Below are 14,000 nucleotides of genomic sequence, written 5' to 3' on the forward strand. Positions count from 1 at the left end.
TCCACTGGCATACAGATGGCTTCCTGTTGATCTACTAGGATGGCTGCCTTCCCTCGCCGATCGGTGAAAATTCTCATTCCTTCAGGCAGCACATCCATTCCGTCCCCGCCGAGATACGGCTCCTGCACCAGCGCGAACATAGACTCCGATCTCCTGAGTCGGACTCCGAGCTCGATGGTCGCAGCTCTGCCTCAGCCACAGTTCGCTTGGATGAAGCTAAACATTAATGTCTAGCTTGCACCCTCGCCAGCAACGCCCCGTATATCGGGCACACGTTCGAGAGCATGTAATGCCCCGAGGGTTGCCCTCTGTGACGGCAGTTCCGGCAGTCCACCGGGTTTTGGCATTTTGCCGCGGTGTGGCCTTGTTGCCCGCACTGGCGGCAGACATTGTCCTTCTGCCGGCATTCGCTGACCTTGTGATCGAAACCCACGCATCTGTGGCAGGCGTATGTGCGGACCTGTGCTCGGCATCGGAATGAGAACCACTTGATGTAGACACGACCTACATCAAGCTTCGCCATCGCGCGGTCGTCTACCTCTAGCGTTACATTTACTGTGGCGCCGTCGGTTACCGACCACGCCTTGGTCACCAGGTGCACGGACTTCTTAAATTGGGACATAGTCATTTCGCTGTCGAAGTTATTTCCATGCAGCTCCTGCATGAATTCCTCAGGGCCGATAGCTGTGTCGACGTCATAGACGACGACCTTCGGCTTCTCGGCCGCATTCTGTGCCACATTTAGCCCAACTTCAGCGAACCTCTTTGATGCTACCACCTTCTGCAGCTCTCCAACTGAAGGAGTACGAATGATCGCACCACCACCTCGACGTAGCTCACGTACCTCATGTACTCTGACTCCGAGGGAGGGTGCAACCATCGTTCGCACCTTTTCCGCTATAGCTTTCCCCGATAGCTCAGGGTCGTCGCACTTCACCACCGCTGACCACGTCTCGCGAACCTTGGTGGTCCGCGGGGCAGCGATGGGTGCAACCTGTGGCATCTGGGGAGCATTGGCGGCCGTATTCTTTAACGGATTCGACGACGGCGGCGGCGGTGGCGGCATAGCGAGCCGCGTCTCCAGTTCTCCACACCGGAGCATTAACGCCAGCACCAGCTCATCGTAGCGGCTGATAGCATACGAGAGCTCTTCCGTGTCCACTTCTCCTAGGCTGCGGAAGCTGCTTCTCACCATGCGCTGGGTGGCCGACAGCTCTGCCATCATGGTTGCGGCAGCGGTAGCGGCGGTGGCAGTGGTGGCAACAATTTTAGCAGCAGTGGAAACGGCGGAGGCAGCAGTGTGGTCGGCAGCAGGGGCAGCAGTAGGATCAACAGCGGTGGCAGCAGCGTGGGGGGGGCAGCATCGATGGCAGCGTTTGCCGTAGCCGCCCGGGCGTCCTCCAGCGACGAAAACGCCTCCTCAAGTACACCAACGGGTTCTGGCACTCCATTCGACGCCAGGGCAACCAATTTCGCCTGCGTCGGCGCCGAGCTCTTAGATGCCAGATGGCTTCTGCGCCTGCCTCGTCTGGATTTCCTCGAGGCACTACTTCCGCTCAAGGCACTCGCGCTGCTGTCGCTCTCGGTCGGCATAACTCCGATGGTGGCTCCTCCTACCGTCGACGCCAGCAACCGTATGCTCGTTTGCTCAGTGACAAAAGGTAGATGCTCTAGAGCTCCACCTATCGGTAGCGTCTGGTAGCACTAAAACTGTCCCTATACACAAACCCTAGCAGTGACTGCCACCAATAAGCTTTTTGACAGCTGCTCAAAAAGCTTACTCGAAAAACTTACTCGTAAGCTCGCCTCGCAGCACGTGCGGAGTGGAAAATTTCCAATAGTTTATTGTTAATAATTTCCAAACCGCTTGTTTTTAACACTCGACAATTTTCACTCGACTTCCGCGGAGCACTAAATCACCGATTTAGTTACTTTCCAAACAAGGAAAACTTAGTTATTCGCAATCTGTACACGAGCGCAACGAAAACACGTCCGTCGTTAATCCATTCATGCGCGTCACTAATTAGATGACGAGGCATTTGGCTATTTTTTTTTTTTTTTTTTTTTTTTGATCGCGGAGGTATGGAAATCTATCGAAAGATACTAGGTCTGTCAACACTTCAGTTTCCTAGCATGCACGATTCATTGCTGAACCGAAGTTCCGCAACGCCTACGTACTAAAACCATCCTCATAGCCATTTATATATTACCATTATTTGCGATGTTTATGCCTTTATTGATGTTATGCCAAGACAGCAAGCAAATGTTTTGAACCAAACGTTTTAGCTAAGTCCAATTTCGGGAAAACCCGCTCAGGTACATGAACTGTTTAAAACAACCGAGACTGCCTCTCATAACCTGGACGCTAATGATATGACTATCATATTTGCTGAGGAGACCCTTCGCTATCAATCTTTTAACGGATTGACCACTCCAGATCCCCCTCCAGTTCAGGGTGGCAGAATGGAATTCAATGTCACCTGCGGCTTCGAATCTGCGACGCAATTCAGTTCGTATGTCCGGTCTGTCGTATCTATTGATTTTGCGCTGGTGCGCATCATCCATAGAGTGTCCGTCTGTCACAATTTGTATGTCGATCACATCAATGTGATTTTGTCGTAGTGCCACCAGGTCCGGTTTATTAAGGCCGGATTCGCACTGCAGACTTGGTTCAACAATGACCGCGCAGCCTCTCTCCTCAAGTCCCCGCTTGATTCGATTTACTACGCAGTTGTGTCTAGCTACGCGCCTCCCATGCGATCGGTAACATTTTTGCATTATATGGTTTGTTGTTTCGGGAGCGTCACATCCTGCACGACACTGTCGTTCCAATTCGTGCCTTCCCCTTGTAGTACGAGACTTCGTGGGTAGGGCATTTATCCGCAGACGAATACCGTCTATATATTCCTTTCCTGTTAGTAAACGCGTGGGTTGATTAACCCACCCGTGTTGCGGTCCCCAATGGCCCGCTTCACGGAGTCCGCTGCCATCAACTGAGAGGTACAATTTGTTCGCCCAATATTTTTCTATTGCCGGACGCGATAACAATTCATGTTGTTCTGCAAATAATCTATCTCGGGCCCGTTGTTTTTCGGCTTCGAGGAAAGAGCTGGCTACCTCGTTTTGCGTGAGGTGAGGCCATTTAATGTTACTCAAACGTCTTAGCCTTAACATTGGAGCTACCCATCTAAGTGATGGAATTCCGAGACCTCCACTTTTTGGGGGTGCGTGAATGAATGCTATCGGCACATCCAGCGGAAGATTTAGCCATCTTCGCACATAGTATCGTATTAGTTTGTCAGTTTTTCGTAGGACGCCTATCGCCACACTCCCAAGGGCTAACTTGTGATAGAGCTGTGGGATAAGGACAGTCCTTAGGGCGAACATCCTCTGTTGTGGTTTGAGGGGGGCCTTTGTCAATCTTTGTAGCTTTGGACCAATGTCCTCGGCCGGATTGCATCGAACCCTCCCAGTTGCAGTGAAGTTGATGCCTAAGTACTTCCACTCGTCCGTTCGCTTCAATGATGGAATCTCTCTTGAGCCTACGTAAAAGCTCTGTGCCTCTAGCACGGTACACTTCTGTTTCGGCTGGCCCTTAATGCCAACGGTAAAACATTTGTCGGCATTAAGTTTGAGGCCGACGAGAGATAGAAAATCCAACGTTCTGTCCAACAATACTTGAAGTCCCATTCGAGTTTCAGCAAATAGTACCAAATCATCTGCAAACGCGGCCGCGTTAGTAATGGCATTTCCGACTCTGGCACCAATTTCGCTGGGTAGGTTTCTAAGTAACCTGTCCATTACTAAGTTAAATAGAATAGGAGACAAAGGGTCACCCTGCTTCACTCCTCTAGCAGGGACGAATTCCTCTGAACTCCAACCGTCCCCATTGAGACTGGTACCGCCACCCTCGTACGTATTCTGTACGTAGTCAACGAAGCCCTTTGGCGCACCATAAGCACGTAAGGTGTCATATATAGATGCATGCGATAGAGAATCGAATGCCTTGCTTACATCTAAATTTGCGATGTAGCAAGATCTAAAGTGCTTATGGCTATGCCTCAAGACTAAGTCAACTATCGTCGCATTATCGGCACATCCGTCGGTAGGTAAGAAGCCCCGCTGGCGCGAGTCCCAATTGATTGATGAGTTCAACCGGGTTGCCAATATTGCATTTAGCTGTCTTACCAGGACTGAAGGCACCGATATTGGACGAAAGTCTTGCGGTCGCTTCGCCGTCACCGTCTTCGGGATGAAGACAGTTCTGGCCAGTCGGATAGAGTGTGGTAGATTGCCGCACCATAGAATTAGGTTCATTATTCGTAGCATAATACCTGACGGCACCTCCCTGGCTGTTTTTGGAGTTATCCCGTCAGGCCCCGGAGATGAAGATAATGAGATTCTTGATGCCCTAAGGTCATGCCCTTAAGAGAGTCATAGTTACTCCCGCCGTTGACCCGCGCTTACTTGAATTTCTTCACTTTGACTGTCAGAGCACTGGGCAGAAATCACATTGTGTCAACACCCGCTAGGGCCATCACAATGCTTTGTTTTAATTAGACAGTCGGATTCCCCAAGTCCGTGCCAGTTCTGAATTGATTGTTAATTGATAATCGTTATAATTGATAAGAACTAATTGGTTTAACCCAAATAGTATTCTTAAAAATTTTAGCAAGAAAGTTCCACAATTGGCTACGTAACTAAACTATCCGGGGAACAAGTAACTAACATAAATGCTAGAAACTCTATTTACCCAGAACGAGCACATAAACCATGTTATTGTTTCCCAATCAAGCCCGACTATCTCAATCTTCAGAGCCAATCCTTATCCCGAAGTTACGGATCTAATTTGCCGACTTCCCTTACCTACATTATTCTATCGACTAGAGACTCTTCACCTTGGAGACCAGCTGCGGATATTGGTACGGCCTGTTGAGAAGTTTGCGTGTCCCCACCATAAATTTTCAAGGTCCGAGGAGAAAATATCGACACAACAGTATATGTCATGCTCTTCTAGCCCATCTACCATATCTCTCTGCGAAAGACTTCCATGGTAGTACGGCTATAAAACAGAAAAGAAAACTCTTCCGATATCTCTCGACGGCTTCTTTATGGTCGTTCCTGTTGCCAGGATGAGCACGAGGCCCATATTTAATAACAAACGGATACTCAACAGGTTACGGAATTGGAACCGTATTCCCTTTCGTTCAAAATTATTCAAGTGTATTATATTCGCTTTGTTTATATAGTTAGGCATTTTTGTTTTACTTGAAAATTTTCGGCTTTCGCCTTGAACTTAGGACCGACTAACTCGTGATCAACCACTGTTCACACGAAACCCTTCTCCACTTCAGTCCTCCAAGGTCTCATTCGATTATTTGCTACTACCACCAAGATCTGTACCAATGGCAGCTCCATGCAGGCTTACGCCAAACACTTCTACGCATACCATTGTACCTTCCTACTCACTAAAGTTTCAAAATTTATATCACAAGTAATATAAATCATCTACTTTAGCGGTAATGTATAGGTATACAACTTAAGCGCCATCCATTTTAAGGGCTAGTTGCTTCGGCAGGTGAGTTGTTACACACTCCTTAGCGGATTTCGACTTCCATGATCACCGTCCTGCTGTTTTAAGCAACCAACGCCTTTCATGGTATCTGCATGAGTTGTTAATTTGGGCACCGTAACATTACGTTTGGTTCATCCCACAGCGCCAGTTCTGCTTACCAAAAGTGGCCCACTGGGCACATTATATCATAACCTTGAACTTCATATCAAGAAAGTTAAGGTTCTTACCCATTTAAAGTTTGAGAATAGGTTAAGATCGTTTCGACCCTAAGGCCTCTAATCATTCGCTTTACCAGATAAGATTATTTTATATATGGTAATATTAAAATGCACCAGCTATCCTGAGGGAAACTTCGGAAGGAACCAGCTACTAGATGGTTCGATTGGTCTTTCGCCCCTATACTCAATTCTGACAATCGATTTGCACGTCAGAACTGTTTCGGTCTTCCATCAGGGTTTCCCCTGACTTCAACCTGATCAAGTATAGTTCACCATCTTTCGGGTCACAGCATATATGCTCAAGGTACGTTCCAGTTAGAGGCATAAATAATATAAATATACATTATACATAACTATATAGAACGCCCCGGGATTGTGTTAATTAGCTATAAATAGCTAAAAAACTAATCCCATTATTAGTCAAGTTAATTACGCTATTAGGTTTACATCCCAATAACTTGCACATGTGTTAGACTCCTTGGTCCGTGTTTCAAGACGGGTCCCGAAGGTATCCTGAATCTTTCGCATTGTTAATCATACAAGAGCATATAATAAACACAAAAATCAATGATAATTATGCCATTATATAATTCCGAAAAATTAACGCTCTGTAATAATATAAATCTATCAGCACTTTATCAAATTAATAACATTTATTCTGTGTTAAAATGCAAGCAATTTAATTGGAATAAACTATAAGTTATATTTTATGATAAATTTGGGATATGCTAATAGATTACAATGTCCTTATATGGAAAAAATGCACATTATTCTTAATAATATTATTAAAATATTACAATTTTAATGATGAATTTTCCATAACGGATATTCAGGTTCATCGGGCTTAACCTCTAAGCAGTTTCACGTACTGTTTAACTCTCTATTCAGAGTTCTTTTCAACTTTCCCTCACGGTACTTGTTTACTATCGGTCTCATGGTTATATTTAGTTTTAGATGGAGTTTACCACCCACTTAGTGCTGCACTATCAAGCAACACGACTCTTTGGAAACATCATCTAGTAATCATTAACGTTCTACGGGCCTGGCACCCTCTATGGGTAAATGGCCTCATTTAAGAAGGACTTAAATCATTAATTTCTCATACTAGAATATTGACGCTCCATACACTGCATCTCACATTTGCCATATAGACAAAGTGACTTAGTGCTGAACTGTTTTCTTTTCGCTCGCCGCTACTAAGAAAATCCTTGTTAGTTTCTTTTCCTCCCCTAATTAATATGCTTAAATTCAGGGGGTAGTCCCATATGAGTTGAGGTTGTATATATAACTATATTTTGCCATAAATTCTTTATATATAAATGATAAAACAATCAATTAAATTCGTTATAAATAGTTCCAATAGTTCTTGTAAGCAAAGTTATTTTTTATCCATTTAACGAACCAACGAAGAATAATAACAAAACCAAGATTTTTCTTTTTCCGAATCATTAATAAGAGACAATTCTAGATGAAAAATATTTCAATTTTTTATGCTAGACATTTCTCAGTATTATTTGATTGAAAAAGAAAATATTTCTCTTCGTTTTTCACATTCAAATGTGAGATAATGTTTTTCATTTCTTTTTTAATATTATGAATAAAATCATTATTTAATCCAATAATATACCATATGCTTATAAAAAATTTATAAACAACTTAATTAGCATAGTCTTACAACCCTCAACCATATGTAGTCCAAGCAGCACTATAAAATTAATTAAAGTACATAACAGCATGGACTGCGATATGCGTTCAAAATGTCGATGTTCATGTGTCCTGCAGTTCACACGATGACGCACAGTTTGCTGCGTTCTTCATCGACCCATGAGCCGAGTGATCCACCGCTTAGAGTTTTATAATTCATTTTTATATAATATCAATATTGTTTTTATTGAAAGAAATTAAAAATACACCATTTTACTGGCATATATCAATTCCTTCAATAAATTTATTTTTATACCTAAAAATAAATGTTGCGATATGTCTTAGTTTCATATAAGCATTATGTATCATAAAAATCTGGTTATGGTTTGCTATTTTGGGTGACACATACTGCAAAATTTATATAAAACATTAACCTGATGGATGACAGGTACAAACATTGTATATTTTAGGTTGTTGCATTAGCCAACGTATGCTCATAACATAGATGAACAATACATATTCGCAACGCGTGTATATTATGGTCCATATACACACACACTTATTTTGAATACCACATTCAAAATTATTTTAATTTTAATTCGACTTCTACTTTCAAATTTTGTTCAGTTTCTTCGATTTCCATTTTCGAGAATTTGTTTTTATAGGAAACGCCATTGTTGTAGTAGGTACTGCCACAAATACGCACAACAACATTAATAATGTTAAAGTCTTTTTATGAGGTTGCCAAGCCCCACATATAAAATAAAAGCCATCTTCATTTTATTTTGACTTTAACTTTTGATTCCGAGGAATCATTTTGTAATATTTTTATTTTGGTAAATTGTATTTATTTGTATTATAACAAATGTTTATTAACGATAAGGATATTATACAATAATGATCCTTCCGCAGGTTCACCTACGGAAACCTTGTTACGACTTTTACTTCCTCTAAATAATCAAGTTCGGTCAACTTTTGCGAAACAACCGTAACACGCAAGGCGTCACAGTGATCACGTCCGGAGACCTCACTAAATAATTCAATCGGTAGTAGCGACGGGCGGTGTGTACAAAGGGCAGGGACGTAATCAATGCGAGTTAATGACTCACACTTACTGGGAATTCCAAGTTCATGTGAACAGTTTCAGTTCACAATCCCAAGCATGAAAGTGGTTCAGCGGTTTACCCGGACCTCTCGGTCTAGGAAATACACGTTGATACTTTCATTGTAGCGCGCGTGCAGCCCAGGACATCTAAGGGCATCACAGACCTGTTATTGCTCAATCTCATTATTGCTAGACGCAATTTGTCCATTTAAGAAGCTAGTGTCCTTATAATGGGACAAACCAACAGGTACGGCTCCACTTACATAAACACATTCAAACACAATAAACATTTTACTGCCACCATGAATGAAGGCTACATAAGCTTCAGCACCATAATCCTGAAGATATCTATTTAATATATTTGAGTCTCGTTCGTTATCGGAATTAACCAGACAAATCACTCCACGAACTAAGAACGGCCATGCACCACCACCCATAGATTCGAGAAAGAGCTATCAATCTGTCTTACACACTTATGTTCGGACCTGGTAAGTTTTCCCGTGTTGAGTCAAATTAAGCCGCAGGCTCCACTCCTGGTGGTGCCCTTCCGTCAATTCCTTTAAGTTTCAGCTTTGCAACCATACTTCCCCCGGAGCCCAAAAGCTTTGGTTTCCCGGGAAGCGACTGAGAGAGCCATAAAAGTAGCTACACCCAATTGCTAGCTGGCATCGTTTATGGTTAGAACTAGGACGGTATCTGATCGCCTTCGAACCTCTAACTTTCGTTCTTGATTAATGAAAACATCTTTGGCAAATGCTTTCGCTTAAGTTAGTCTTACGACGGTCCAAGAATTTCACCTCTCGCGTCGTAATACTAATGCCCCCAAACTGCTTCTATTAATCATTACCTCTTGATCTGAAAACCAATGAAAGCAGAACAGAGGTCTTATTTCATTATCCCATGCACAGAATATTCAGGCATTTGAAGCCTGCTTTAAGCACTCTAATTTGTTCAAAGTAATAGTACCGGCCCACAATAACACTCGTTTAAGAGCACTAGTGCAGGTTTTTAAATAGGAGGAACATATGAAAAAATACAAGTATTTAATCACATATAAGAACTCCACCGGTAATACGCTTACATACATAAAGGTATAGTACTAACCACAATTGTAAGTTGTACTACCCGTATGAAGCACAAGTTCAACTACGAACGTTTTAACCGCAACAACTTTAATATACGCTATTGGAGCTGGAATTACCGCGGCTGCTGGCACCAGACTTGCCCTCCAATTGGTCCTTGTTAAAGGATTTAAAGTGTACTCATTCCAATTACAGGGCCTCGGATGTGAGTCCTGTATTGTTATTTTTCGTCACTACCTCCCCGAGCTGGGAGTGGGTAATTTACGCGCCTGCTGCCTTCCTTAGATGTGGTAGCCGTTTCTCAGGCTCCCTCTCCGGAATCGAACCCTGATTCCCCGTTACCCGTTGCAACCATGGTAGTCCTAGATACTACCATCAAAAGTTGATAGGGCAGACATTTGAAAGATCTGTCGTCGGTACAAGACCATACGATCTGCATGTTATCTAGAGTTCAACCAATATAACGATCTTGCGATCGCTTGGTTTTAGCCTAATAAAAGCACATGTCCCATAAGGTTCATGTTTTAATTGCATGTATTAGCTCTAGAATTACCACAGTTTTCCAAGTAACTGTTAACGATCTAAGGAACCATAACTGATATAATGAGCCTTTTGCGGTTTCACTTTTAATTCGTGTGTACTTAGACATGCATGGCTTAATCTTTGAGACAAGCATATAACTACTGGCAGGATCAACCAGAATAATGTTTTTCCTTCATATTCCATTCATATATTTTGAATCGAAATAAGCAATATAATAGATATATAGATATATAGATTTTTCACTTTATATAATTCCATGATTTTTATTATATTGAATAAAATTCAATATTTCGCCTTTGGGTAAAATTTTAAATATATAAGTAAAAAATCCATTCGATTACGGCCATTTTTATATAGCATTCGTAATCCATATTTTCATTTTTAATTTATACTTGTTTTACCAATATAACAAGAATTTCATCTAATTATTGTAATATATATATTTCTATAATTTTATCTTTTTATACATACATATTTCATTATAAAATATCATTTTATTTCCAACATACATAATTATTGTATCCACACATGTACAATTTTTGTTTAACCAATATAAATATTAAGTTAAATCATTTGCATTTTGAAGATAAATTTAAAATTTATCTCTTTTCATATATATCTCTGGTAATATATAACATAAAACCAAGCGCATATGATAATATTTCCACATTTAATATATAATTTTATATTTCTTTCATAAGAATCCATATTTGTATTATACCGTAACGATATAATAATCCAACTATACGGCAGGTAATAAATTAATATTTGCCTGCCTCCAAAAATTAACGATAATATATGGAAACGATTTGTTATTCTATATATAATAGAAACTTGACTTTTGTTTCAACGATATTATCTATAAAGCGTATATTCCTATTATCCGCGGAGCCAAGTCCCGTGTTCTATAGAACTGAGAAACAAATTTGTACGGATAATAATATACTTTATTGTATGTAACCAATATAAACATAATCCGAAATAAATATTTCGAATAATGCGGGAGGTCGGCAACCACTGCCTACCTATAGTAGTTTTTGAACCCGATGTCCTCAAAGCGGGTATTTTCAATTCCGTTTGCCACCCAACATACGGGCTATTCTCTTATATATTAAGAGATTATAGGAACATTTCATTTTTTTTCCATTATTCATATATAATATGATTATTTTTTCCCTTATACATATAATAATTAATCATTTTCATATGTATATTATTTAATTTACTCATATTATTGCCAAAATCATATGAATACATAAGTTTTGAACAATATGAGAGGTCGGCAACCACTGCCTACCTATAGTAGTTTTTGAACCCTCTGTCGTAATTCCGGTCGTTTACACTTATATCTTCTTGTGGACTTCACTCCAGCTGTTGGTTTTTTTTTGTGAATCCTCCTAGCTATTTTTTTCACACTGAATTTTAGCTATATTGTGCTTCATTTAAGCTTTTTCCTGTTGATTGAAGATCTATTGGGCCTTATTTCACAAAGATTGCGATTTTTGTCTCTTTCGTGCTCCAATCTCCAGATCCCAAGTGCAACTTTCTCCCGAATTCCGACGGGATCCTTTGTCCATCCAGATTTGGGTGCCCTCTGTGTCTGGTTCTTTTTTTCAATTCCACATTTTTTTTTTTGCGGCGTGCAGGCCTTCTTGACTTCCTTCTCTTAGGGCATAGCTGACCATGCCCCTAGAGGGAGACAAGAAAAAGACACCCGCACCTGGAAAAGAACAAAAGTTCAACCCGCAATCTCCGCTGTCCACTCGCGGTAAGCCAGCACCCAAGTCCGTCAGTCCCAGGGTCAAAACCGCGACTCCCACTCCGAAAGCAAAGGTTTTGCCATCGACCAGTTCGAAGACAACTCCTAGGTTGGTCATTTCCCGACCAGTGACGCGAGCGTCTAGTGAGTCTTCTCTATCGAGAAAATCCGAGAGTCCCTCCGCTGTCGGGACTGATTTCCTCCGCGTCACACGCTCTACCACAAGGAAAATGGCATCCTCTGAGCAGCCAACGCCCGCAAACGCAGCGTTGCATAAATTCATCGCCGTCAGCGATCGCGTAAGCCTTTTCGAAGCGAAGATCAACACTCCTGATCAAGCCTCTCCGTCCCTACACACGTTACAAGTCCGTCTGCAACAGGTGCGAGCCTTATGGGACAAAGTGGAAAGAGAGTACGAAACATGCTCTGACCTAATGGCCCAAGAAGGATCCCTCAACACAGTGCCTATTCTCCAGGCCAAATATGACTACTGCTACTCAGTATACGAGTCATGTGCAGCACAAATTGGCGAAACAATCGACAGAGCAACGCCTCAAGTCGCGCAAGCACCCTCTCAGCCGCTAATTTCGTCCGGCTGCCGCTTACCTCAATGCGACACGGAAGTCTTCGATGGCGACTACCTCCGATGGCCCACTTTCCGGGACCTATTCACGGCAATTTACGTAAACAACCCCAGGTTGACTCCGGTCGAGAAGCTATTCCACCTCCTTACGAAAACAAGTGGCGAAGCAAAAGCCATCGTGGCGAAATCTCCTCTCACGAATGATGGATTTGCTTCGGCGTGGGAGGCGCTGCGAGATCGGTTCCAAAATAAGCGACTTTTAGTCAACAGCCAGCTCAAGCTTCTTTTTAACTTGAGCTCAATTTCGCAAGAATCTGGTCATGTTCTAAAAGAGCTACAATCCACGATTCAGGGGTGTTTAACAGCACTAGCGCATTCCCAGGTATCCACAGAAAACTGGGATTGTATCTTGGTTTTCCTTTGCGCGAGCAAACTGCCCAAGCAGACCCTGTCCTTATGGGAACAGTCGCTAACTGCCAAATCCGAGATCCCAGCTTGGGAAGAAATGAATGCCTTCCTGAGCGAAAGGTATCGGACATTGGAAGCCATCGAAGATATGAAACCGACTCAGGCAGTTCCAAAAAGGCTTCAATCCTTCGAGACAAAGGTCAGCACCAAACAGAAAGGGTGTGACTTATGTTATAAGGAGAACCATCCGGTAAGATTGTGCCCGCGTTTTCTTCAAATGTCTGTTGACTCGCGCTCCGGGTATATAAAAAAGAAGCAGCTATGTCTGAATTGTTTTGCCAGAGGTCACCAGCTACATGACTGCACAAGCACACACAGCTGCTTTACATGTAAGGGCAGGCACCATACGCTGCTGCATCGCAGCCCCCCAAATTCCGAAAATGCGAGTTCCTCAACCTCGCTCCCTACACAGCAACTTCCGAGACCCTCTAGCAGAAATGCATCGGCAAGCACCTCAGCGGTGCAAACTTTTTTCGCGTCCGGCACTTCAGCCGTCCTACTGAGCACAGCGATGATTGACGTGTGCCATTTGGGGACGAACTACCGAGCCCGAGCCTTAATCGACTCGGGATCCGAGGCGACGTTCATTTCAGAACGCCTGTTCAACCTCATCAAGTTGCCATTCCGCAACACCCAGACCCAAGTCTCCGGTTTAAATCATTCGGTCTCCGCGAAATCCTCGAAGCTGTGTCACTTCGGGATTCGCTCTCCTACTAAGCCAGGTCTACAGTTAGACACTGAAGCGTACGTCCTTCCGGAGCTCTCAGGCAAACTGCCCTCCTATCCGATCCCTCGGAATTCTTTGAAGGACCTGCCCGCACTCCGCTGGGCAGATCCTACCTTTTTTGAGAGCTCTCAAATTGATGTACTGATCGGGGCTGACATTCTACCATCCATAATGATGGATGGCACCCGACAAAATATTTGCGGCTCGCTCCTGGGCCAAGAAACTATTTTCGGGTGGGTGCTAACGGGGCCGATTTCCAAGGGTAAGCCGAAACGGGTCGCATCCTTCACGACCCA

At 43.0% G+C, this 14,000-nt stretch overlaps 2 non-coding genes across 2 annotated transcripts; both read right to left on the reverse strand.

Moving 5' to 3' along the window:
* Window positions 1–7,467: 7,467 nt before the first annotated feature.
* On the reverse strand, window positions 7,468–7,646 carry LOC117149293. The gene has a single exon (XR_004460187.1). It is a non-coding gene; the product is annotated as a 5.8S ribosomal RNA (ribosomal RNA).
* A 686-nt stretch (window positions 7,647–8,332) lies between these two features.
* LOC117149295 lies at window positions 8,333–10,327 on the reverse strand. Its single transcript, XR_004460189.1, has one exon. It is a non-coding gene; the product is annotated as a small subunit ribosomal RNA (ribosomal RNA).
* Between the last annotated feature and the right edge of the window lie 3,673 nt (window positions 10,328–14,000).

The sequence above is a fragment of the Drosophila mauritiana genome, unplaced genomic scaffold (assembly GCF_004382145.1).
Source record: "Drosophila mauritiana strain mau12 unplaced genomic scaffold, ASM438214v1 U_190, whole genome shotgun sequence".
NCBI classification, from domain to species: Eukaryota; Metazoa; Arthropoda; class Insecta; order Diptera; family Drosophilidae; genus Drosophila; species Drosophila mauritiana.